General features: G+C 47.5%; 1 long non-coding RNA gene across 3 annotated transcripts; it reads right to left on the reverse strand.

The window, feature by feature from the left end:
• Nucleotides 1-205: 205 nt before the first annotated feature.
• On the reverse strand, nucleotides 206-27,400 carry LOC144112333 (uncharacterized). Of its 3 annotated transcripts, none has more exons than XR_013310218.1 (4): nucleotides 27,075-27,400; nucleotides 25,964-26,182; nucleotides 24,305-24,426; nucleotides 206-988 (listed from the first exon to the last, which is right to left on the reverse strand). It is a non-coding gene; the product is annotated as an uncharacterized LOC144112333 (long non-coding RNA). The 3 variants fall into 3 exon arrangements; XR_013310219.1 differs by lacking the exon at nucleotides 206-988 and adding an exon at nucleotides 14,013-14,291; XR_013310217.1 differs by lacking the exon at nucleotides 206-988 and having other exon boundaries at nucleotides 23,216-24,426.
• Between the last annotated feature and the right edge of the window lie 200 nt (nucleotides 27,401-27,600).

Consider the following 27,600-nt stretch of genomic DNA (forward strand, 5'->3'; position numbering starts at 1 on the left):
CGCGCTGCCTCTCCCCAGGGCACTTGTGCGGTTCCCAGCGGGGTACAACCTGCTTGGGGCACTGGGCTCCCGGGCACTTCATGAGAAGAGGCTGACGTTATGGGTGCTAGCTGATCCCGAGGTATGTATCTGGAGATGGTATCTGTTCCTCTGATTTTAGTTTAACTCTTTCCTTACGATGATTAAAATGGGCTTTTTTTGCAGACTGATTTTGTTGTTTTTTTATTGAAAATGACATGTTAAACTGACATGCAGCACATAGGAATGGTGATAAATGAATGTACTGCAATGAAGAAGGCGACAGTGTGCCAACACCAACGACGGTGAAGAGGTTTGGCCGGCCTCGGCGACCGGCAGCCGCGTGCATTTGAGAGTTCGAGCTTGCCCTGGAAGTCCGTACTGGTGCCGCCACTGCTGGGTCAGTTTGTGCCACGGCTACGCCACCAGCCCTTTCAGCGTTACAATAAACCACTCTTCAGTACTAATATTTTGATATGCACTTCAAATAGAAATACAATATAATTTCAGTGTGCTATCGTGGCTGATATGAAGTTCATTATATGAATGCATAAAATAGGCTGAATTCATGTAATGCACACAATGTGTAGAATTTCAGGTCTTTCAAACATGCTTCCATGCCAATATGGATGATACAAACACAGAAGCTGCAACCTCCAGCTGTTTCATGGTTAGGAGCTCTGACAGAGCAATGGTGTGGCTGAGAAAAGGGGATAATAGAGAGAGTGGGGTTTCATTGAGATGTCACATGCTTACACACTAAGGCAAATGACGGTTGCTCATCTTAGTGAGGGCGAGCACAGTCAAGAATGTGCTGTCTGTGGTGGTATGATCTATGTGGACCTGGCCCATTTGGGTCTTGCAGTTGGCACAGGAATGGCAGAGGGGTGGTTGTGGCACAGCTGTTCTTATTCCGTTCCTTCCCTGCTCTGAGTCGTTCCTCTTTCTCTTGGTCCTGTTTCCGAACTTGCTGTAAAGAGGAAATGCAGTTGTAGACTTGTCATAGGTTGTTAGATTCCTAAAAGGAGGACATGTCATAAACAGACTGTAACATTTTTAAAATTAGTAGTCCATCGCATAGCAGTCACATATATTCCTAAACTCGTGTTTGACGTGAAGTACCCTTAGCCACTTATACGCCAAAAAACCCAACAAAACAACAAAGCATCAACATGTGGCATCTTTGGGCAGTGGACGTGAAGCGGCAGATTTGCCATTGGATGCTTCCTTGGGAATTGCTTGGGTGTGCAGTTTTCATCTAACTCCTTTGCACTTGACTAGACAAAACAAAGCAAAGTGAACAAGGGCTCAGGGGGGAGCCTCAATGTATTTAGCCAAAGCTTTGACAACAGGACTAGTTCTCACGGGCAAAGCGTTCATCATTGGCGTGGGTTAAATAGAGCCTTCACTCTGAGAAGGAAGCCCCGCTGTGAAGGAGTGATGTGGAATTATGTCCGACTACTACAGCTGTTCTTTGGGCCGCAAAACAAACCAAAAAACATAGCACAGACACTTAAGACTGCTTACATGTGGGAATATGGTAATGCAAAAGCTTTACTGTCCATGGGTGCATGGACACACACACACACACACACACACACACACACACACACACACACACACACACACACACACACACACACACACACACACACGTGCCTATAACACCACCTGGAACACAATGAACGGTTGCTTCACAATTTTGATACAAAAATTGGGTTTTGAGGAAAGGAAATGGCGCAATAACTGTCTCACATCTTTGTGGAGACCTCAGACATGCCTTAAGGGAAAAGATAAAGATTCTGAGAAGGCATACAATTAAAGGTGCGTATGTCATCAGTTCAAATCCCTGTCGCAAGCTAGCCTCCAACTTGACTATCACATCTAAGCTACATGCAACGAGAAATCGCATGACATAACACGGAGCGCTGTATGGAAAACAGTTGCCTCACAATTTTGGTAAGAATCTTGTCGGAAAGACTTGCACCCATAGAGGTCGACCAGTGGCGAGTATATGTAGCCGAACAACATGTATAGGATTGCCTGAAGTGGCAGTGCTCAGCTTGCCGTGTGCGTCATACGACTGCTTGATATCACTCTATTTTTCTTGCCTCTTCTGTGATTTTCTGTGCCATCTGTGAGTGCACACATTAATACACTAGCACATGTTGCCGACTTTCTTGTAATGGGACTAGTATTGCGTTTGCATTAAAATTAATACTTATCAAATGAAAATGATGATAGATGAGTATGGGGGTTCCATCTAGCACTTTGCTGTAAACTCTCAGTGGTGAGCACTTGTTTATATTGAGATAGCTCAAGCAGAACAAGGAAAACCAGTCGGTGAGTACACAATGGAGGTAATGAAGTATGGAAGAAAAGGCGGAGCAAACGTAAATATTTTGCAACCCTATTTCTGCCCCATTTCAGCAGCAGTTGGGGAGACACTACACCTGCCCATACTGCTTGCAGATATGAATATTGAAAAAAATGAAGCCATCAAAAAGCATGGCTTTGACATTGGATGCTGCTTTCCATGGTAGGGCTGCCTTGGCATGCAAACTTCCACTACTTATATGAGAGGCATTGTACTGATTGGCTTGCAGCCAGTGTTGCAACTGGGTGATTGAAATGAGCTAGTTTATATATATATATATATATATATATATATATATATATATATATATATATATATATATATATATATATATATATATATATATATATATCTGCTTGTATTTTTATTTTTATAAATGAAATAACTTTACCTTGCATATGCTAATTTCTGCAAGTTTTTTCCACTGATCTTGGTCATGCATTATTTCATTAACGAGCTGTGTAAAAGCCTTGCTCGACTCCTTATGGTTTCTGTGTATGTTACCTGCAGTCTCAGACAAGTAACAAGACCTCGCTGCCTTGGCCGCTCTCCAAAAAGATTGGTGTTCCAAGTGGAGCCTTGACGGTACAGCAGGTGACCGTTATGTTTAATAGTGTCCTCTGCATTTATGCCAAAAGCATCAAGATTGATCCGAAACGCATGTCGTGAGTTGGAGTCTTTGATTTTAGTGCATTTTATTTGTGTGAGTAACAGAGCTGCATTATGAAAACTTTAAACATTGCCACAATAGCATGGCAGCATAGTTGCATATAATGCAGTATTGTTCTCATGCAAGAAAATTTTGCTTGCTGTCTTTTTTGTCTCTTCATTGATGCAGTAATGTTTTTGTGTTTTGCTGCTTTGTTTCGAAGGTGTTCCCGAGGACTCTGCATTTAAATATTTAAGGAAAATAACCCAGTATATTAGTGATGATAATTCACCTTTACACATCCCAGGATAAAAAAATGTCGTGAGCAGGAAAAGCTAACCATACTTAATATGGCTGTCATCTGTTCTGAGTGCAAAGTAGGGAAAAAAGAAGATAGTAGGAAAATGCTGCACAGTAAAAGCTTGTTAAATCGAACCTCAAGGGACCGGGGAAAATGGTTGAACGCGGACGCAAGCGAGGGGAACGCACATTCGTGTAACGGTAACGGAATGGTGAGACTGCTTTTAAAAAGAAAAAGAAATGACCAGCGATGTGCCAGTCCCTGTCGGTGTCAGAAAATGGCCTGCAGCTTGATTCGGACGACCAGCGAACGTGTGGGCCTACAGATGCCATCGCTGTAGGCCAGCGGCAAAGCTCAGAGACCGAAACTACGTGGCGGGGCTATTTTTTGGCTTAGCAACAGGGGCCCTCCGATCGTCGTCATGCCTGCCGTTACACGCACTTAACATGTGTGAAGGTTACAGCGCACTATGCAGTAGGTGCGATATTCACGCGATCGCTTGCCGTGGTGGAACACCTCATTCGCCCCTTCGGGAACCTGATGCAAAATTTCGCAAGTGGGCTTTCCCGCTTATCATAGTTGACTAAAACTATAGTCGGGTACAACTTAAGAAGGCAGCGGCATTTGCCCCTCAAAGGCGGATGCACACGAGCCTCCGCCAATAGGCGCGCACTTCAGGTGACGTCATCAGCCGGACGGCCGGTGACCCCGCCGACGGAGAACATGCCTAAAATGGCCGCCCTCGCTTCGAACTGGGCCGAGTCGCGTCAGCTGTGTGCGTCTCCCTTCGTCAGAGTGAATTCGAATTGTTTGTGGGCGTCTGTCATGTCGGAAATATTATTGCAAGCTTACGATGCACAACTTGTGCCGCGTGCGTTTGTTCTGAGCCGTGAGGCGATGAAAAAAGGTTACAGCGAACATCGGTGACTGCGCTGCGCTTCGTCTGGAAACAGGATCCCGCAGCGGCACACCGCTGCAAACAAACATCGTGCGTGTTTGTTCTATGGTGTTTTGTTTTGCTCCTAAGTGAAGTTACGACGAGGAGAATTTGCCAAAGTCTGGTACCTACTGTTAGCGGCGGGTGTGTTAGTGTACTGTGCCCCTGCGTTTCACGTCGGACGTGGCGAAGTGATGGAGCAAAACCATTCTCAGGATAAATGAGAAAAGCGCGCGCGGATGAAACCAACCTACGAGTTCCTCAACCGAAAAGATTTGCGGAAGCAACCTCCAACGCAAAGATTTGTTGCTGCCAGCTCAGCGCGCAAACGATCGATCGTTGGCAGCAGTATGATAAGATAGCCGAGCGTCTAGCAGGGCGTCGTTCGAGTGTTGTGTAGCACCGTCGATTGATCACTTTCTACCAGTGCTAACAATCAGTGACTAACACGCGCTGCGTGAGCGAATGTCATTGGATTATTAACGGCGAGGCGTGTGGGAGCAGTGTTTGTTTCCTTAATGTCAGCCTTAGTACTAATATAAAATTATGACCGATACACTGGTGCCTTTACAAGGGAGCTTGGCATGAATTCGCGTCTCTGTATGGCTTAGAATTCTTCACTCACTGCACGCGCCATCTTTAGAATGCCTGCTGTGACACAATCGCACATCAGTTGTGCTGCCAGCGCTCGACTTGCTTTCCCACAACACAGCTTTGCACTGCTTTTGGATTTTTATGATATGTTGCTACTAAAACAATTACAAGACAGTGAAGGCAACAGAGCCATTATGTACATCAAATAAAAGTACGACAAAGTAGGCACAGCTGCTTGTGAACTGACTCCTAATACCTCTACTCGCGTCTGCATTAAATGTGTGTGCATGTTTTCTTGCGTGTTTGTTTATATTTGTTATTTTCCCCTTTTTTGCATTTTAGATCTTAGTTTTCGCGCTCGCGTTTGTGTGCATGTGTGTGAATATGTGAGTGCTTCTGTGCGTGTATGTTTTTAGTATTCCTATTTGTGTCCTTTTATTTTTGTGTTTGTTCTTGTAAGCATGCTGCATCCACCTCTTCCTTTACAATTTCATTAACTCGTCTCATTCAAAGCACCAAGTCCTGTGAATAGCAGGGCTGGCCTCTTCGATGTCATTAAATCCTTACATTCTTGTCTGCCTTGCCTCCTCAGTCTGCCATCTTGCTGTGTTTTCTCCTACTATTCTGACCTTGCTTCTTGTGCTGTTGTCGCAACGTGATTAACCAACTTGCACTAAAGAAACTTCTATCAGCTGTGACGACAGAAACATTGACCGATACAAAATGTTAAAAGCATCACGTGGCTTGCGCAATAACTTCGTCTCTTACCCCTGTTAATGGGTTTATGCATCAGTGCATACGGCAGCTCGCCAGGAGTGCGCATGAAAGGGTGCCATATTGTGCAACAGCATCTTGCGATGTTGTTGCATTCAGTCTTAATAAATAGATGGTTTCGCTGCCCGTAACATGTGGGGGTACACATAACATTGTGCAGTGGATTATCATTTCCTGTCTTGACGCTTTCATCATTACAAATGCAGTTTTCTAGTGAATGGAGTCCAGCAAAGCAGTGCTGTCAGAGCTTTTTCAGCTTTCACCATTTATTACCTCACCAATATCACTGTCTGAATCTGGCCGTCATTTTGCCTACGGCTTGTAATGAACAAAGTGACTCACTAAAACACGTTCAACCTTGCTGAGCATTTTTCCGGTACGTAAATATGACAAAAAAAATGCTAGCAAAGTTATTCACGTTAATAATTGTGCTTGCATTAGTGTTAATGCCAGAATCAGATAAATAAATTAAAAATTGGCTATGACAAGGCTGCGCTTTTCAGTGCATACTGCTAACAGAGCCATAAAGAGTGCTCTGACTACTGTTATTTCAACATGGGGCCCGACAAACTCGACGATGGCTGCCTGAATGAGCATTTTGGGCCTCAATAAGCTAATGATGTTTTATATTTATTCTCTTATTCTCATTACTTGTGTGAGCCAGATAACCAAAATAAACAATGCAACCACATGAATGTGCTTTGGCGTGCAAGCTGCTAACAGTGGCTGTCAGTTTCGTGTTGACTACTGGTATCGCCGCTGCACTGGCTATGACATGACTGCGATTTTCAGTGCATACTGCTAACAGAGCCATAAAGCGTGCTTTGACTACTGTTATTTTAACATGAGGCCCGTAAAACTCGACGATGGCTGCCTGAATGAGCATTTTGGGCCTCAATAAGCTAATGATGCTTTATATTTATTCTCTTATTCTCATTACTTGTGTGAGCCAGATAACCAAAATAAACAATGCAACCACATGAATGTGCTTTGGCGTGCAAGCTGCTAACAGTGGCTGTCAGTTTCGTGTTGACTACTGGTATCGCAGCAGCACTGGCTATGACATGACTGCGATTTCCAGTGCAGACTGCTAACAGAGCTATAAAGCGTGCCTTGAATACTGTTATTTCAACATGAGGCCCGTCAAACTAGATGGTGGCTGCCTGAATGAGCATTTTGAGCCCGCCAAAGGTAATCAGAGTTAACAGTTATGTTTCAATTCAGATATACCAGCATTTAGACATGTTTCTATGCCACTTCTTAAATCGAGCACAATGTGTGCTGGACGTTGCTTATCAGAATTGAGCTTCTATTATAAGGAATACGCCATAAATGGAACTGCTTATTTATTTCAGAGGTCACGGAATGGATGGTTGTCTGTTGCGAACCAACGGGAAAAATTTTGGTAGCCCTAATAAAGGCTGTTCTTTCGTTAAAAGAAGCCGTCATGCTTCGTCGAGTGGTTCAATGCCAGACAGCTCGCAGTCGGAGTCGCTTTCTTCAGTGTCATCTTCACCCAGCTGGATGATGATGGGTTGAATGTGCTCACTCCCAGGCGTGTCAAGTCTGAACTTTGCCTCCAAGTCCATCACGTGCTGAATGCTCTTCGCCCAGTCTTCCGCCGCTACGTGCTTGATTTTCTCCATCAAGATGGCGTCGACAGTGGACAGCTTGAAGTCTCTGTTGTCCGCAGCGATGCCATTTTTGACCTTGGTCCACACAAGCTCAATGGGATTAAATTCGCAGTGGTACGGCGGGAGCCTGAGTACAATGCAACCGGCACTTACAGCTGCATTGTCTACAATGTAGCTCAGAAAGCGTGACTTTACAGATGCCACCAGCTCAAGCAGCTGCTTCTTTATCATCCTTTCAGCGTAGGTGATCTTCTTGCTTGTTAGCCACTCCTGTATCTTCTTCTTCCAGGCCGTCGTTGGCCATTTCTCTTCTCGCCGGCTATGGTAAGGTGCATTGTCGAAAACAATGACGCTACCAGCTGGCAACTTCTGCAGAACGCCATTAAACCAGCCCTCAAAGCGATTGCCGTCCATTTCCTCGTGGTAGTCGCCTGTTTTTTGGCCTCAGAATACATCCAAGCAGCCGTCGACGAAGCCATCCTCGCTGCCGATGTGCGTGACGATCAGGCGCTGACCTTTCCCAGAAGGTTGTTTTAGACCCGTCGTTAGGCCATTTGCTCGAGCGAACAGGCATCCGCGCTTCTGCACCACGGTGTCTGTCCACACGATCGACCGAGTGTGTCCCGCCGTCACCCATGTCTCGTCCAGGTAGAAGATCTTTCGGCCTTCCGCTCGGTAGCGCTCCACGTCACGGAGGTAGAGATTCCGCCAATCGGTGATGTCATCCCGGTCGATAAGCAGCGAGTTGCGGCTTCTCTTTTCGTGCTTGAAGCCGATCTCGGCAAGCAGGCGACGCACAGTACACCGCCTTAGTGATGGGAGTTCCAAACGTTCCGAGAACACGGTAGTAATCTTCTCGACGTCGGTATCTCGTTGCGGCGAAAGAAATCGTGCACACATGACCTCAGCGCCCACAACGTGAAGCTGTCAAACTTCGCGCTGCGTCTTCTCTTCTCCGCATTGCGTGTGCGCTTTCGGGACGGCGTCGTCAGTTTGCCACCCGAAAAATGCGAAGCTTTAACTTCATTCCTCACCCTGAACACAGTCCTTTCGCTGACACCGAGCATGTCAGCGACAAACTTGCTCGTCTCCTCTACGCTGCGTTCAGGCTCCCTGTTACGCCAAAACATGTAGCAGTGGAAGATCATGTTGCGTGAATCGCTGTTCAGGATGCGGCCGCTCTTGCTCTTGCCGAGGCTCCTTGGTGGTGTGATCATCGATGCGACACAAGGCTCGTTCGGCAACAAAGGCTCGCGTTCCGATGTCACCTCGCTGGGCTCCATGGCGGAAAAGTGGTACGGAATGCCGTGCGCGAACGTGCGTGAACTCACGAGATTGTAGGTTCGCAACCGCAAAAAAAAGAAACAAGTAGCAATTGAAAAATAAGCCTCACACATTAAAAAAATAAGCTTGTGAAAACACACAAAAAGTACATATGAATCCTATGCTATTGAGCCAGACTGTTTTGTAATTACACGCCCGGTGCCGTTGATCTCGCTCCGTAGCAGACGACGCACAGCGTTGTAGAAGGCGCGGAGTTATTTTTCTCTCGCGATCCGGCATGTGCTGAAGCATTTGCATCATGATAGTTTTACTAAACCACTCATCAAGGTACACAAATCTTATTTATACAGAGAAATGCGCGTTTTAGAAGCAGTCACAATTTTTGAGCGGGACTATTTCTTTAGTCGCGGAGGCAATTGGCTGCTGCGCTTCGGTCACCTGGGCGGGGCCTCTCCTGTCTTCTAAAGTTGTACCCGACTATAGATGGCGGAGCTCACACCAGGAGAGTTGTGAAGGGGGCATGATGACTGCCATGATTGTGGGCTTTAGGTCTGTAACGAATTATGGAAGGATCGAACAAACAAACAAAAAACGCGCTTTTGCGTTGCGATTGTTCGAAGTGGGGGGTCGGCCATGTTTTTTTCCCTCATGAGTTGTCTGTGGGAAAGCCCACTTGCGGAATTTCGAATGCGGTCCAAGCCTAGCAGCATCTGAATGAACGGTCCACGCATAAACAGCATTAAAAAAGTGAAGAGGATGCATTTGTATTGTCTTTCTGCCACTTTGAACTCAATCTTCGGGTAATTTGCTCAGATAATATGGTTTCACCACAGTCGTTTTTGTGAAAGTCTGCACGGTACTTGATCGCTGGTGAATGTTTGGGAATTTTCAAGTAATTGAAATTCCTTGAATATCAATTTCTCAAATTAAATGGGACCTGAATATCAAATTTGTATTCATCTTCGCAATTTTGATTATTCGCAGACCCCTAGTAATTACAGCTCTATATGCCAGCACTTGATGCTTGTGAAATTTCTAGACCATATATATAAACATTTCTCATGCATAAAGTTATGTTACAATTTTCTAAATTAGTCGCAGTAAACCCTTTCATGGTTTAGAGCAGTGAAATGGTGGATTACAACACTTTTCCGAATCTAGCCATGACAGCCCTGAAATATACTTGGGCTTCAGTTGGCATCACATGTATGCAATGGCAGTGGTTGTTAAAAGTGGCTACCCTACATGGCATGGTAATTTTTTGGTTTCATTGTTCTCTATTCACTTTCCTTCTATGCTATTTGTGTTCCTAAAGGTACACTTCACAGTCTGCTCACCATGAATCAGCTGGGGTATTCGTGTTATTAACCAGACTAAAATTATTTTTGATATAATGCCTTTGTTTTCGTGCCTTTTTTCCCACTTGAGGTGTCGTGGCATAAATAAAGTTCATGTACTTGCATTACTAAATATGAGCCTGTGAAAAGAAATCTCTTGATTTACATGGGGAACTCTCTTTGATTGGTAATACACATAAACAAAAAATAATATTGACTGGCATAGATACTGCTGGCATGGTTTTCACTTTGATGTGTGCCTAGAATGCGTGGCATCAGCTTTATTTTTAAGAAGTTTGTGTTAAAATCTTGCAAATACAGTAATTAGTTTGTTTGCCTTTATTTTTGATTGTAGGTATCAATATGGCTACATTTTAGTTTTTGACAGTGGTTAAAGGGGGTAGACACGATTTTTTTGGTTGGCACGTTCTTGCAAACATTCCGTATTGCCCCAAGATGTGGGATACATGCGCCACGACTCATATGTGTGGGGTAAATAATTTATTATTGCGGTATTTATACTGAGTGATTTTGGATTGGTTTCCGAGTGCTGGTGTGAGCTATAATGTCACACCCAGGGAAGAGTAGCAACCCTGGTCACACGGGCCTCAAAAGTAGTGACACACGAACTGCTGCGTCATTTGCTCTCGTACTCATGCTGTGCATACCATTGCCTTTTGAAACGACAGCAAACTTGTTCAGTACTGCGATATGCTGAGAAAAGCCAAGTGAGCGAGGGATGACACAGAGTTCTGAAACCAAGCGGCTCGCTTGGGCCGATCTCAGTTGGCATACCGCATATGGCGGCGTGGTTTCTGCTTTGTATTTTGCTTTGCTTTGCCGTGCTACATTGACACCGATGCTTGTTGGACGTCTGTGTCAGTGGCCCGTAGCCGACATCGCATCAGTTGGCCAATCCCCTGGTCACATTACAACGCCATGTTGCCTCACTGTCCGTGCCGACCAACAACACTGTCTTCACTTCGCTCTGCTGGTGCAGCCGCACCGCGAGACTGCTCTGGGTCCCATGGCTACTGACTTCGATATCTACTGCTAGCTTTTTTTTCTGCTGCTTGTTTAGCCAGCAGTCCGTGTATTCGCTAAATTAATTCAAGATAATTCTGCAGGATTTGGTGTTTACCGCGCGAGTGCATAATTTCCCCACGAATGTGCCCATGACGACTTCACCTTAGTACTACTTTTGTTCATATACCTGCATATGCACAGGCAGCAGGTGCGGGTCCGTCCGGCATGCAATGTAAGCTACTTTCGTCCTATGGTGAACAGTGTCTTTTGCGCTGGTTGTATGTTTACTTGTTTACGCAGTGTCATAACTCTGAATGGATCACCGATGAGTGCGAGTGTCAGCCTGGGAAATGCTTCACAGCGAGATTGTTGGCACCGCATAGGTCCTGCGTTTCTCACTCGTAACTGTTTTTCCGATGTGTCCAATGCTTGACTTTAAATTTCTTTATCCCGAAATATGTTCGCCGCCCATTCTCAATAATGAAAATGTCTAAATTTTTCTTCTACAAGTGGCGCTGATGACTGCTGCCGGGCGCCTGCAGCTTTGGTCCGCAGACTGGATAACACCGCCTAGCAGTGGCGCTTGCCGATCGATGCATGTGCGTCCTAAGATGTGAGCAATCGTCCATGTCCAGTTACTGTTGTCAATACTATGCTCGATGACCATTTGTATTCGCTAAAACTTGTGAACTTGCTCTCCGCAATCGCCAATATTACAGATATACAAATTCTGCAGACTTGCTAGGCCTACTCGTACCACTGATGATTGTCGAAGAGTGAACACGTGAAATGTAGTAAAAATAATACAGATAAGATATAGACAGGAGCAACTATTCAGGTCGTCGTCTCATAACATGAAGGTTCCGCTCGGCCTCCGATGCTGTTGCTGGCTGGTGCATCAGCGACAGCATATACTTGATTCTAATGTACAGCCATTATTCCACAAGCTGGGCCTATTACACATTAAAGAGATGTACAAGTACAACCTATGTCTCGCATTAATTCGAGAAAGGAGGCAAAATAGCACAATCCTAACAAAATTAGCACAACTAGCCGTTAAAAGTTCGTCAGGTCACTTCACAAGAAATCCAGAATACTGGAAAGTTGGCTCCTGCAGAACAAATTACGCTGCACAAACCCTAAAACACCGCATTCCTTCGGTCTTAAACTCCTATTTGTCTGAAGATGTAGACATTTTAGCGCTGAATTCTACGCAACTTAAGAATATTTTTCTTCAATAAAACGCAAACTGTATGTAACCGCTATTAATATTGTATAATTCATAGAGATGTTCTGTTGTTAGTCGTGAAATCTGATGTATCACTTTTTCGGTAACCATGTTCAAATTCCATGTTCAATTAACCATGTTCAGTGTACCTTCCTGAGATTTTTTATTATTTTTTATTATTTTTTTTCATGTTTTGTTTCCATGTATTGTTACAATAGGCATTTCTTCATTTAGTCGTGTCAAAACGACTGTTCTTCTGACATGCTTTTTGTTGTTAAATGTTTGTCAAGTGCCACCTGTCGTTTTCATATAGGGGGGCGGGGACCAGTCAAGCTGCGGTTGCAGCTTTTAGCCCCGTCTCCCTCCATCTTTTTTTTTGATGGAAAATAAAGTTTATCTTATCTTATCTTATCACCCCACCAGTGCAGCGCCTGGCTGATGTCGTGCATCGCCGTTCATAGTACATCATGTTGCTGTGCTGTGATGTTGCTAATATTCACTGCTATCGTTCTTAAGGTTATATGTCACCAAATGTCGTGCTAGCAATAGGTCTCGATCCTGAGAAAGAGCACTAAGGAGTTTCTGGAGCTGAATTAAAATATATTTTAAGAGTTTTTTGCATCCAGTACTTTGCCATGGGTGACGTTACATTCAAAGGAAGCCCATAACAAACTTTTATAGCCTCAAAATTTGGTGCCTCAACCTCTTTAATCACGGGTGCTTGATGTTTGCTGCTAGTGTAAATGAATACTTGTACATACCTGGTCTTAGTGTTGCCTTTATTGTGAAAAAATAAGCATAACACATCATAGAGGTGTTATCGCAGTAACAGCATTGCTGCGTTTTAGAGAAATACAGGGGGCGCCTTGTAGCGCAGCATGATATACCGAGTGTCCCAGCTAACTAGAGCCAAGGGTTAAAATATAAACTATTAGAGACATGCAAGTGAAACAAGTTGTATATTGGTGACAGCCATCTTGCGCACCACAGGCATTTTTTTTCAGAATTATTTAATAGTCTAATAGACCATATGCGAAATGCGCAGCGCCATCTCGTTCACAAGTTGAGAGTTAGGTCCGCCATCTTGGTAACGGCGAGGAAGCAGCATAAAAGCCATTACTCAATGGGAAGCGGAGACTACATGCGCAAGGCCCACGCGGATTCACAAGCCGCAGATGGACCCACATCGTATAGCGTAAATGCCGACGCACTGCTTTGTCCCCTGGTGTAAACAGCGAGGACCCAAGGATCCAGGCGGTAACAAGGTGCGTGGTATTTACTTTCACACCCATGTTAACCCATGCCCGAGAGGTAGGGAAACATCGGACGTACCCGGCACCCCTTACTAATGGTCGTCTCGCTGAAAAAAAAGACAAATAACCTCGAGTTGACTACAAATGACAATACCGGTTAGAGAAGTACAGTGTTGTACCTTAACCGATGTTAATAAAGTTGTGAAAGGCACGCTAATGAATCAAGGTCTTCCGACTCACCAGCAAGGTTCCGAGCGAATGTTCGCCCGCGCTAGGGCAAGGGATATTACTCCGAAGGCCGGACGGGACGAGTACGGGAGCCTGTCTCCCCGTCGCTTCCTCGCCCCGCCGGCAAAGAGCGGAGCCGCGAGCGACGCGTCCGCTCGCGGCGATTATCCCAGCCGAAGACCCCTCTCCCACGCGCGGGCTTTGGCAGTCTCCGCGCAGCGATGCTGGCGCCCCCTCTTGCTAGTTAATGTAACTCACAAGGGATTGCGCTCAGCCTCGAGGTGAGACCGCCGCTGCACGGTGCCTCGCGGGAAAGCAAACTCAGGGGGCTGCAGGGCAGGCCCCCACACAAGGTGACAAAATGCACAAGGGTGTGTTCAAGGCATTTCCTGCCATCAGACTTTATTCCTGGTGTATCATGCGGCAACAACTTACTGCGACAAACAGCCTGCCCCAGTGTGTTCAGCTTTGGCAAAAAGCAACAGCTTCGCAAATCACCCAAGAAGCGAACATTGAGCGCCTGTCCACAAGCACATCATATTTCAGATCAAGCTGTTGCTCAAACACTGACTGTAGAAGACAGTGCAGCAGAATTTTTTGGTGACCAGCCTACTGATCGATCGTCTGCAGCAGCTCTAGAGTCCGAAGCACCTGAAAGTGAGAGAGACACCGCCAGCTGTTCACCTGCTTCTGGTACAACCCCTTTATTAGGTAGTGGCGAGCCTATCAGTGAAGTGGAACGTCTCGAGGGTGTGGTTGCCGCACAGGCAAATGAAATAGACGTAAATATGAATGTGAAATCCTCCAGGAGCAGCTGCTCTAGACGAAGAAAGAGTTGCCCTTTTCACTCAAAGAAAATCGCCGCCTCACTGCACGCCTTGAAAAAAAAAGAAATTAGAACAAGCCGCCCTCGCCGTTAGATGACGTTCTACGTCACACTTGCGGTATTACAGGACGTGCTACGTCCACCGCTATGGACGAGGGTGGCGCTGGTGAACACTCTCAACGTTCGCTTACACACAGAACATAAATACCCACGAAAGCAGCAGATTGGACAGCCGTCGCCGTAGCTCAGTTGGTAAGAGCACCGGACGCGATATTCGGAGGTCGTGGGTTCGGATCCCACCGGCGGCATGGTTGTTTTTTCTGCTGATTTATAAGTAATTCTCTTTAAAAAACTAATTCATTGGCACTAGATATTAAAAAAAAACGAAACATTCCCCTGTGCACCTTGATTTCGGTGACTGTTGGCTTCCTTAATATGTTTGTAAAACGAGCCCCTCCCTTCATTTGCCTTGTCTGCTAATAGCTTAACGCGGGTGTCGGCTCTGGCAGTCTTGATGCCATAGGTCGCATAAGAGGGCTCTCGCACAGTTTCCGCCCTCGCCGTTAGATGACGTTCTACGTCACACTTGCGGTATTACAGGACGTGCTATGTCCACCGCTATGGACGAGGGTGGCGCTGGTGAACACTCTCAACGTTCGCTTACACGCAAAACATAAATACCCAAGAAAGCAGCAGATTAGACAGCCGTCGCCGTAGCTCAGTTGGTAAGAGCACCGGACGCGATATTTGGAGGTCGTGGGTTCGGATCCCACCGGCGGCATGGTTGTTTTTTCTGCTGCTTTATAAGTAATTCTCTTTAAAAAAACTAATTCATTGGCACTAGATATTAAAAAAAGAAACAGTCCCTGTGCACCTTGATTTCGGTGACTGTTGGCTTCCTTAATATATATATATATTGTGATGACCCCCATAATGCGCAGGTCCACACGGGACGGAGAGGCAAAGAGACACCGTATGGCTCAGTTTAAACAAACAGGTATATTCAATAATTACACATGATTAAGGTTATACATCAGAGGCTGGGGCGTCCGAGCTTACGTGCCGACGACTTCATGGGGGCGATGGAGTGGCTCCGGAGTTGGGCTCGAGCGGTTGCTGGCAGAAGCTGCACGCCGTCGGGCTTCGGCGCTGAAGGCCCTCTTCGCTAACGATGTCGTCCTGAGCGTGTATGCAGTAGAATTTCAATAGTCGTCCGTTTCTTCGAGGATGGTTCACAAACCCTTCCTCTAGTGTCGTTCGGCTTGGAAGATGAACAGGAGGCGAGCTTGTAGATGATGACAGCAGAGCATAATTTTACAACAGAACGAACTTTGCACTACTTTACTCATCGACCGGGCAGGTTAGTGCCTAAGTAGCATCACATTACATGCTAAGCATGGAGCCCCAGCTCAGACTGGACTGCATCCGTTTTACATGTGCTTTTAAGCACTTGATTAACAAAGGACTAAGGGCGGTCATTTCCAGTGGCCCGCCCAAAGCATCAATTCTCCAATCCAAAATAACATGCGAGATGGGGACAACCCCCTTGGGTTGGGCTTAGCCTCGAACCCAGAGTCTGTTAACAATACAAACTAAATAAACAACAAAAACGCCACCACTCTCTCTCAAGTGAGAGTATACACAGGCTCTCTCTTCGGAGCTAATTCACTAGCGCCTGTCTTTCCACATTCTTGGCGAGTACTGCCTGTCCGCCATGACAGGTGTCCGTCACGGCCCTTCTGGGAAGCTGTGGGTGCCTTCCCGGCGATAGCCCACGACAAAGGGGGGGGGAGGGAAAGAATGTCGTCTTCGCGGTAGCGCATAGCGTCGGCTGTGGTGCGGCGCGCTCTGGCCCGCTGACAGCTCCCTTGTCCTGGAATGTAACCGGAAATTGGGGAGGATAAAGCCTGTTTCCCCGGGGCGGCGGCGGGTCCGGTTTTTCTGGTCGTCACTCAAAGAGCATGGCTGGGTAATTGATGATGCCGCTGTCACGGGTCTCCGTCTACGCCGCGCCGTCGAACGTGGATCCTCGTAGCACACACGGAATGTCACACTCGCTCACCCTCCAGAAGAATGTTCTCCGAACATTTGAGTCCACGCAGCTCCCCTTGTCTTTCTGAATCGCCTCGCACAGTGCGTCCGACAAAACACTTTTCGCTGCACTCAACACCACTGCACAACACCATATGCCTCCGCTGTCAATACTGGCGTCTCCAGGGGCAGCACTGATCTTCTTTTACAGATAAACATGAAACTCAGCACCCAAGCCTCTCCTTTCTAGTCCAAACTGGACGAAATAAATTTACCACAGTTACAAAGGAGCTCCCACTTCTAGCACGATCACGGCACAGACAAAAATATAGATAACGAAAGGAAGTAGGGCAGGTTCTGCATGCGCTCCGAATGCTCTCCTGTGCAGGTGTTACTTAATGACAGAAAGGTTTAACTACCAACTCCGATAACTTAACACATAAGCACATAGCAATGTTATGAGCTGCGGCATTACACAATTCTAACCAGTTCACAACTCCGCTCTGTTTACGCCATTAGTCCGACTTAGCTTTCCGATTTCGCAGCGGATATCGGCCTTCATGAGTCATACTAAGTAAGTCTGTGCCCCTTTGTCTGCTTTGGGACTCGCGAGGGCTCGTGGCAGCAGCCTCTCCTGGCGTTATCTGCGCGGCAACCTCGCGCGCTTCTTCTTCTAGCAATGCATGAAGTAAATCCGGTGGCATTCCGGCCGTCACCTCGGGCGCCTGCCGAACAAATGCAGGAGAGGGCGTTTCTTGCGAACTATCTGCGCGCTCCGCTTCACTTCTGTCCCCATCAAAATCCGCGCTTTCCCTTTCCTCATTTCGTGAATACTGAACCGGTGCCGAATTGAGGCGATTTGCGTGTATCCTTATCAAACGCCGGTTCACGTCTCGGACTCTGAAGTTTACCGGAGAAAGCTTCTCGACAACCTCGCACGGTCCTCTCCACTTCGTCTGGAACTTACGAGCTAGCCCAATCTGCCTTTGGCAGTTTTCAATGTACACGCTGTCCCCCACATCAAACGGCGCGTCTCTAGCACTGCGATCGAGCACCTCCTTCCTGCGCTTCGCCGCTTTCTTTAAGGACTCCTTTGCGATGTCCCTCGCCACTTGCAAGCGCGATTCTAGCTCAACCTTATAGTCGTCCAGTGAAGCGTATGGGACACGACGGGGGCCCTCTGGCACTTCACTAGGCTGGTCCGGGTCTCGGCCGTAGAGAAGAAAGAATGGCGATTCGCCTGTGCTCTCGTGTGCGGCGGAATTGTAGGCAAACATTGCATACGGGAGCCACAAGTCCCAGTCCCGCTGGTCGCGCGAAACAAAATGCGACAGGAACCCGGCCACGGTTTGGTTCAGTCGCTCCACCGCGCCGTTGCAAGCCGGATGGTACGGTGTTGTCTGCTTCTTAGCGATCTTAAGCAGCTCGCAAACTCTCCTCATTAGCTGCGACACGAAGTTCGTTCCCCGATCTGTCAAGAGTTGCCTCGGGGGTCCATGTCGGAGCACGATCTGTTCGACAAATGCTCTTGCAACCGTGTCTGCCTTCTGATCTGGGAGTGCTACCGCTTCCGCGTATTTTGAAAGGTGATCGACAAATACTAAAATGTACTTGTTTCCGGAAGTGGTCGTGGGCAATGGGCCCATTATGTCCATACCTGTCCGCTCGAAGGGAGCCGAAACCTCAGGGAACGGCTGAATTGGAGCTGGTCTTCGTCCCTTGGGTGTTTTTCTTTCGAGACAGGAATGACACTTCGCACAGTAGTCTCTAACATCCTGTCGCATGCCACTCCAAAAGTACAAACGCTCCACACGCCTGCGTGTCTTCGCTACGCCAAAATGACCGGCGCATGGCGCATCGTGAAACGCGCGAAGAACCCTTTCTGTCCACGACCGAGGTATGACGACTCTCTCCCAAGCGGTTTTCTCTGGTCTCCCTTTCCTGGTTGGCCTCGTGCGCCGACACAGGGTGCCGTCTTTGCCAATGAAATAACCTAGCTGTTCGGGGTGAGACGGTGCGTCCTCTAAGCTTTCGATTATTCGCTTCAGGTCCGGATCTTTGCACTGCTCTGTGCGTAATTCGGCGGGGTCGACTACGGGGACAAACTCATCTATAGCTGCCACGGCAGCTGTGCGGCTGAGTGCATCAGCATTCAGATGCGTCTTTCCTGACTTGTGTTCAACTTCAAAGCAGTATTCCTGCAGGTGTAGATTTCATCTAGCGAGTCGCGAGCTAGGGTCCCTGACACTCATCACCCATTTCAGAGGATGGCAGTCTGTGACTAGCTTGAATTTGCGGCCGTAAAGGTAGCATCTGAAGTGCTTTACTGCCCAGACAACGGCGAGGCACTCCCTTTCCGTAGCTCCGTACTTTTGCTCTGTGGGGCTCAGCTGTCGGCTAGCAAAAGCAACGGGATGTTCTTTGCCCTCGATAACCTGAGAGAGCACGGCACCAACTGCGAACTTTGACGCATCTGTGGCCATAACGAAGGGCAAATTAAAATCCGGGTGGCGCAACAGCGGTGCACTCATTAGCTTCCCTTTAAGGGCCCCAAAAGCATTCTCCGCGTTTTCGTCCCAGCGAAAGGCGACATTTTTGGCTGTTAAGGCGGTGAGCGGCTTAGCGAGCTTGGCGAACTCCTCTATGTGCCTTCGGTAGTAACCGATCAGGCCGAGAAACTGCCGGACCTGGCGGACGCTAGTCGGGGATGGAAAATCCGAGACACCTTAGTTTCTCAGGGTCCGGTCGCACGCCGTCAGCTGAAACAACGTGCCCGAGGTATTTTACCTCGTTTTTGAGGAATTGGCACTTAGAGGGCTTCAGCTTGAGACCCGCTGCTCTTAGTCGCACCAAAACCTGCTCAATATCGCGCAAATGGTTATCAAAACTGTCACTGTATATGATAATGTCATCCATATACACGAAGCACAGCCTCCCCAGAAGACCTGCCAGGATAACATCAGCGGTTCTCTGCCAGACAGCAGGGCTGTTGGCCAGACCCATCGGCATTCTTTTCCATTCATAGTGCCCTGAGGGCGTGTTGAATGCCGTTTTCCTCGGCATCTGCCGGATCCATTGCTATCTGCCAGAATCCCGCCGCCATGTCCACTACCGTGAAGTACCTGGCAGAGCCCAGCTGAGAAAGCGTCTCCTGTATATTGGGGATGGGGTATGGATCGATGCGAGTTACGGCATTTAGTTTGCGGTAGTCCACTACCAATCGATACGAGCCATCTGGCTTTTCCACCAATAGTGCTGGTGCTCCCCAGGGTGACTTTGAGTGTTCGACAATGCCGCGATCAATCAGGTCCTGCACCTGCCGCTCCATCTCCTCACGTTGGGAGTAAGGAATCCTGTACGCACGCTGGTAAACGGGCGATGAAGTGCCGGTTTCTATCCTGTGCTTTATAACGCCACAGCAGCCCAAATCCAGGTTGGACGCGGCGAATACCTCCGAGTAGTCGTTCAGCAAACCAGCCAGAGCCTCCCTCTCCCTGGATTTTACGTGAGAAAGATCGAACGACACCTTTGGAGCAGCCGAAGGACTAGCATGCTCTACAGTTGCGAGTACCGTATCGGTGGGCTCACGTTGCTCTATCGCAGAGGTGAAGAAAGCCAATGTTTTGTTCTTGGGAAGGCTCAGTGGCTGCTGGCTACAGTTAACCACCCGTAGCGGCACTCTGTGGGCGTCATTAACTGTCACGAGGCACGCGGCTGCCTTCAGGCCATTGCTGAGAGAGTCGACCGGCTCAAGCACTCCCACGGCGCCGCTCTCTACATCTGAAGGCACAAACGCGTACAAAATGTGCTCCGACCAAGGAAGGACGACCGCCTCCTCGACCAGCCGGACGGCAACCCGCGAATATACCTTCTCCAATGATCCCACTGTTTGACGGGTGTCAATATCGGTAATGCGAATCTCAGCCCCTCTCCTGTTCAAAAACGGAACTTTTGAGCCGCCCGCATTAACCTCTTCCTCAGAGAATGAGACTACTACCTTCCCTTTTCTCAAAAAATCCTGCCCTAATATACCTGACACTCCGTTTGGCAGAGACACCGTGTCCGGGCATACGTAGCAGGGGTGCTCCAATGCAATTCCGCCGAGAGAGAAGTGTAACCGGTAGAGTCCACTTATGCCAAGAGGATCCCCCGTTATGCCTACAAATTTGGTTGCCATACCACCAGACGCTTCCAACACCTCGCGGTCCCCCTTCCTTCGAAGCGTGTTAAAACTGCTCTCCTTAAGCAATGTCACCTTTGACCCCGTATCTATCAACAATTCCATACAACAACCATTTAACTTGCAACGCACAACAGGGCATGCCTCGTCGGCCACACAAACTACCACCACCTCATCATCTACTGCTCCCTCCCCACGCTCCTCAGGCTGGGGAGGACTAACTAGTTTTTTTTGACTCGGTATCTGGAGCCCCGCTGTAGGCTTGCTTAGGGCGTGTCTCGCCTGCTTCTCTTTGTGGCTCCCCACGGCGCACGTTTTGGCAGAACCTGGCGATGTGTCCGCGACCCTGGCAAGCGAAGCATACGATTTCTTTAAAATCTCGCATACCGCGCCTGTAGCTTTGTGGCGGTCTCCGGTTTCCCGCGAATGGGCGCTGTTGAGCGCGCGCTTCAACCTGGCGTTCTACCTGCTGAGATAGCAGCTGTTCTAAGCGATCTAACCGCTCTGTCAAGAGAGCAACCTCAGGGTTGAGCACCGCTCTCTCTATGACGCGTACTCTCGCTGCGGCTGTCGTTAACGCCTCATTTCGTTCCTCATCCAATGCGGCCTCCACGGCTTGGTCGAAATTGCTCGGCTTGCGCGAGAGCACGAACCGGCGCACGGGGTCTTGCAGACCAGCCACGAACAAAGCGGTCATTTCCTCTTTAAGTAGATCCTCCGCGTATTTCTTCCTTAGCTGGTCCCCTTCCTCCTCCCTGCTTAACGTATCGCGTGCTAGGCGCTGAAGCCGCGACGCAAATGTTCGCACGTCCTCCCCTACCATCTGTCCGGCGTCACGGAACCTCTGTACCCGCACGTGACGTGGTTCAGTGTCGAAATGCTCAAACGCGAGCTTCTTAAATTCCGCAAATGATTTTGTGGATTTTACTTTCTCGTCTCGCCATGCAAAATCATGAGCAGCTCCTGCCATCTTACACCTCGCCATTCCCAGCATTTGAGCATCGGACCATCCCCCCATTTTCCCAATCTCTACTAGCATGGAAAAGAAATCGCAGATTGGAACCCCTGTCTTATCTCCCGTAAACGTCGGAATGACGCTTCCTAATGCCAGCATGCTTGCTCCGAGCGACGGCTGTGGAGTGGGAGCTCCCTCAGATAAAGACATTTTTTTTTCAAGCCCTCCGGTGCCTCAAGCCTCTCAAATGGGGGAAAAAGTCCCACAATCAGTCCCGTGATTCCCTTTTGATTACAATTTTGAAGTCATGAATGTCACAGCATTCAGAGGACATTTGCTTTTGAGACCCCACTTCTGACACCAGTGTGATGACCCCCATAATGCGCAGGTCCACACGGGACGGAGAGGCAAAGAGACACCGTATGGCTCAGTTTAAACAAACAGGTATATTCAATAATTACACATGATTAAGGTTATACATCAGAGGCTGGGGCGTCCGAGCTTACGTGCCGACGACTTCATGGGGGCGATGGAGTGGCTCCGGAGTTGGGCTCGAGCGGTTGCTGGCAGAAGCTGCACGCCGTCGGGCTTCGGCGCTGAAGGCCCTCTTCGCTAACGATGTCGTCCTGAGCGTGTATGCAGTAGAATTTCAATAGTCGTCCGTTTCTTCGAGGATGGTTCACAAACCCTTCCTCTAGTGTCGTTCGGCTTGGAAGATGAACAGGAGGCGAGCTTGTAGATGATGACAGCAGAGCATAATTTTACAACAGAACGAACTTTGCACTACTTTACTCATCGACCGGGCAGGTTAGTGCCTAAGTAGCATCACATTACATGCTAAGCACGGAGCCCCAGCTCAGACTGCACTGCATCCGTTTACATGTGCTTTTAAGCACTTGATTAACAAAGGACTAAGGGCGGTCATTTCCAGTGGCCCGCCCAAAGCATCAATTCTCCAATCCAAAATAACATGCGAGATGGGGACCACCCCTTGGGTTGGGCTTAGCCTCGAACCCAGAGTCTGTTAACAATACAAACTAAATAAACAACAAAAACGCCACCACTCTCTCTCAAGTGAGAGTATACACAGGCTCTCTCTTCGGAGCTAATTCACTAGCGCCTGTCTTTCCACATTCTTGGCGAGTACTGCCTGTCCGCCATGACAGGTGTCCGTCACGGCCCTTCTGGGAAGCTGTGGGTGCCTTCCCGGCGATAGCCCACGACAAAGGGGGGGGAGGGAAAGAATGTCGTCTTCGCGGTAGCGCATAGCGTCGGCTGTGGTGCGGCGCGCTCTGGCCCGCTGACAGCTCCCTTGTCCTGGAATGTAACCGGAAATTGGGGAGGATAAAGCCTGTTTCCCCGGGGCGGCGGCGGGTCCGGTTTTTCTGGTCGTCACTCAAAGAGCATGGCTGGGTAATTGATGATGCCGCTGTCACGGGTCTCCGTCTACGCCGCGCCGTCGAACGTGGATCCTCGTAGCACACACGGAATGTCACAATAAATATATATATATATATATATATATATATATATATATATATATATATTAAGCGTTTTCAGGTATTTGTCAGCTGCAATGATCTATGTCAACCGTTTGTGAATTGTGATGACCAAATGTACCTGTTGCACAGTATGCCTTGTAAGAGAGCGCAGACCTCGTCAAGCATTGTTTGGCTTTTTGTCTGCATTTTCCTCAGTATCCGTAATCCTGAAATAAATTTTATTGATTTTGATGAAATTTCAAGTAATCAATAAGTGAGCATCTTCCCATTTCTTTCCTGCCCCCTTCAGCACAATATGCTTCACAAAGTAGCCCAAAAATCAACCGTTTTATTCTATATCACAAAGCCTGCTTTCAGCTGGTTTTTTAAGGTGTAATTTGCTGCTGATCTTGTTAAACTCAAAAATTGCTTTCATGTGTTTATTTTATTTATTCAGAAAATGGGAAAATATAGAATGGGCGATGAAAAGATAAGGTATGGCCAGGAATACAAAGGAAGCCATTGTCTAGCACAGAAGCCTTATATATAAAAAATCACTAGCTGCAATAAGTGTAGATCACTACAGTGGAGAAAAACGAGTGTTCAAACCACAGATGAATGCAATCTCAGAATTATACCACAGCAGTGTTGTGAGCAGCAAAGTAAGGCACAGCAGTACTGAAAAAGAACTCATTGAAATGTGCCTTAACATTGTCCCACCTCCCTTGATCAAAATAAATGCACTCCACAGCCATCCACTTTTCAGAAAAGACTACAAAGTCTGCCCATTTGCATTCTGTGACAGCCATCTGTCCAAAAACTTGTTAAAGATACTCATCTCTCTTGAGCTGAGGTGTACTATCAACAAATGCAAGACAGACGTTTTTGCTGGTTACAGTGTTAGCATCACTGTCCTTCAAAGAGTAGAGGCATTTTATCTCCCCAACACCATAGGTGCCTTCTTCCGGGTCAAAAACCAACCTATCCGGGCTTGCACCTAGCCATAGAAAGCCAGGGTGCACAGCAAGGCCACAATATTGCAAGGTCAGGTTGCATCCTGCAGCTCTCATTGTATCGGCATACCGCTCTGCTGCAAGAGCCTCATTTTTTTTCTCATACTGTGCAGCCCGTAACCGGGACAGATCCTTTGGGTCCAAGAGATTCCTTAAACCTTTCTCTGTCCATTCTTACCGCCTCATTACCTTGCCAAAGGTAGATGCTGTGAGGCGGTATCGTCGTGCCGAGTGCCACTTGTCGCTCAGGGCCTGCTGCCTGGTGTTTACTTCTAGCTCCTGGGCTTCTTCAGAACCAAGCTGAAGGTGCAACGAAAGAAAAACGATATTATGTATTTCCCGCAAGTCTTCACTTAATTGCATTTCAGCAGTTCTCAATAATCCTGCTTCGTGCAAATCCAGTCTTTTTCGACTTTTGCTAGTAATAGTGCATCAGATGTCGCTATTGTGAGCATGCAAAATGTTGATCGATTCAATGGGCAAACTGAAATTTTTGCATTTCACTGCAAGCCAGTCATCTTTCATGCCTTTTGTCTGCCGCCGCACAGCTGTTTGTGTTGTTATATCATGCTTCAGAGTTATTTCCAATTTTTGGCCTATTTTATGAAGTGTTAACAAGACACCGCCTTACACTAGGCCATCTACAAGGGGTGGAGCAGGAGAAATAAATCACCTTCTGTCGCAGGCATCATAATCACTGTGCAGCATTTGGCTGCGATAATGGCAACAGAAAGTTCGAACTGTTGGCTGTGCAAACGAGGCATGCAATAGAAAGTTCGAACTGTTGGCTGTGCAAACATGCGGCATGCTTCCCGGATTAGTATTCTCAAACACTTCATTCTGAGAGAAAACATGAGCCATGAACTGGGGGGGATGTTCACCTTGGCTGTAAATGGAAAGTACAAGACCACAACCAGAGAGAAGAAAAGTGCTGCTTCATTATTGAATTTAAGTTCACTTTCACCACTAACTGGTATTTTTGTGAATTATTAAGCTACAGTGCCTTTAGCAAAGGGCTGATTGCATGGCTTAACATGGCTATCACTGTGGTTGGTAAATAAGCATATTAAAATTCCTTTCACCACGCTGGTTCATTACCCTGTACGACTGCCCCTGGCACTCGTCAAAAGTAATATGGCAGCTAGGTGACCTCTGACTGATGCTCATTACTTTCAATGCACATTATGTGAATGACAAATTGCACCAATAAAAAACCGGAAACGCAACAGAAAAAGAGCAAGAACACGAAGCTGGCTGTGAATTAGTCAATAAAGTGAGCAGTTTTAGCTGTGCACATAGGAGGCAAGTAATCGTTCCGTAAGCCAGTTCATGAGATAAAGAGCACTTTATGTCCAGCGATTAAGAGAAGCAGGTATAAATATATAGTATAGTCAGACATGCATGCTTTGAACACTATCATAGCAGGCGGCCATTGCCAGACTAAATGGCCTTGCAGCCTGGATGGTACTATCACAGCCAGAGAACTTTGAGAGATTACTCTGCAAACCTTTTAGCAAGATCAGCAGCAACACTTCCAATGACCTGGCATGTAGATGGTGTGTAAGTGCCAGCAAGGCCTCATCAATGAATGTCAAATATTTACCAAACACGGTGCTCAATATGTGCTCTTATTCACTCAGACCTGAATGTAAATAGACAGTATGCACTAATGGCACAGTTAGGACAACAGAAGCATTTCAACAAGCATGCTTACGGTCATATATAAAAAGAAGTCGCTATATGCTGGACAAAACACTTTTGCTACCACAAACACATGGCAAACCTGAAAAAGCACCCGATAAATGCAGTGAACGAAAGCAACAACTAATGTGCTAACCATCAGAATTTGTTGTTCATAAGCTGTGAAGAACACAGGAAATGTGTGCGGCACTGGACCTGTAAACAGCTCCAGTCGTGGGACAGCACAACTGGTGCCTGCACCAAGGGCTACGGTGGATGATATCCAGGTATTAAAATCGTGTGGACTGCCCGACTGCTGGTAGGTCAGTGGAGAGCCTACTGGAGCAAGGCCTGCCTTTGTCTTTACCAGGAGAACCTGCACGTCCCACAAAACAGCGGCAAAAGGAAGGTCACCAAGTGCCTCCAGCTCAGCACCAAGTGACTGGATTGCGGCTACTTGGCTAGCTTCATCCTGGTAGTCCAGGCTTGCACCTGGAAGGCGAGCAGTCACTGTCAACTACGCACCGCCTTCTCGTGGGGCTCGCCAGTCCACGTCAAGAACACTTGCAGGCTTGATGCCTTTGTCTTGGGCGTCTCCACTGCTGTTTCTGTATAAGTAACGTTACCACTCGAAAAACCACGAGATGAAACTAAAAATCAAATCCGGGGGTTTTGCGTACCGGAACCACAATACCATTATAAGGCACGCTGTAGTGAAGTGCTCCGAATTTATTTAGACTACCTGGATTTGTTTAACGTGCCCTAGAACGCAAGTGCATGTACATTAAAAGGGCGTTTTTGCAGTTCGCCTCTATTGAAACGAAGCGGCCGCGAGCGAGACTCGATCCCCCAATCTCGCAAATAGCAGCAGAGCGCCTTAGCCTACTAAGACACTGCGGTGGTTGAGAGAAAACTGCAAGAACCGATTTGCAAAGCAATATGCACCACTCTGGGCACGCGGCCGTTCGATTGCATCGGTACTTCTGTTTCGCAAAATGTTTCTGCGAAGATTCGGCGTCCGCCCCTTCAACATATAGAAACCGGTTGCATCTTAACATAACGTTACTCGCGCTTGATGCTTCCGCCCACAAACGCTCCTTGAAACGAAGAAAGAGAAGCTTCCACTATTCGGTTGCGACGAAACTTAAATAGCAAGTGAGCGAGTTACGACTTTGGGTATGCGCGTAATGGAAGAGTACAGAGCGCCGGGGCAACGCTGCCGTCGGACACCGTTGGCAGAGTATGTCTACAGAAAAAAGTTTGCTTACCCCGAGTTACGTGTTCGTGCGAAGCGATGACGGCGAACAGTAAGGCCTCGATGGCAAAGTACGCCTTCTTGCGCTGACGGGCAGAGGGGCGTTTTTGGTCGCACAACCATTCCAATGTGCGCTCCGTAATATGCGGAACGACGGTCAAGTTCGTCGTCCAATCTGAGCTGCTCAGACTCGGAAAGCATAGCGGCTGATATGTGACGAGAGGTCTTGCCATCGTATAGAACTTTCACTCAAATACAAATAGACCTCAATGCGGCGAACATGCTGGCACATGGGCTGGCAGCTGAACTGGCTGAACACTCGCCGCAACAAAGATGGTGGCTGATGATGATGATGATGATACTGGCTATCCCTTTGTATCGGGAGATCAACGGTACTAAAAACCGGATCAAGCCAAGAAGGTAAAAAAATAAAAATTAAAGAATAAAAACACCTAACACACGCTCATGGCACGTTTTGGTCCCCTGAGCCTTCAAGGAGCGTGACCGTGTCGTGTGCGCCACCAATGTTCCTAACGTCG

Source organism: Amblyomma americanum, unplaced genomic scaffold (assembly GCF_052857255.1).
Source record: "Amblyomma americanum isolate KBUSLIRL-KWMA unplaced genomic scaffold, ASM5285725v1 scaffold_65, whole genome shotgun sequence".
NCBI classification, from domain to species: domain Eukaryota; kingdom Metazoa; phylum Arthropoda; class Arachnida; order Ixodida; family Ixodidae; genus Amblyomma; species Amblyomma americanum.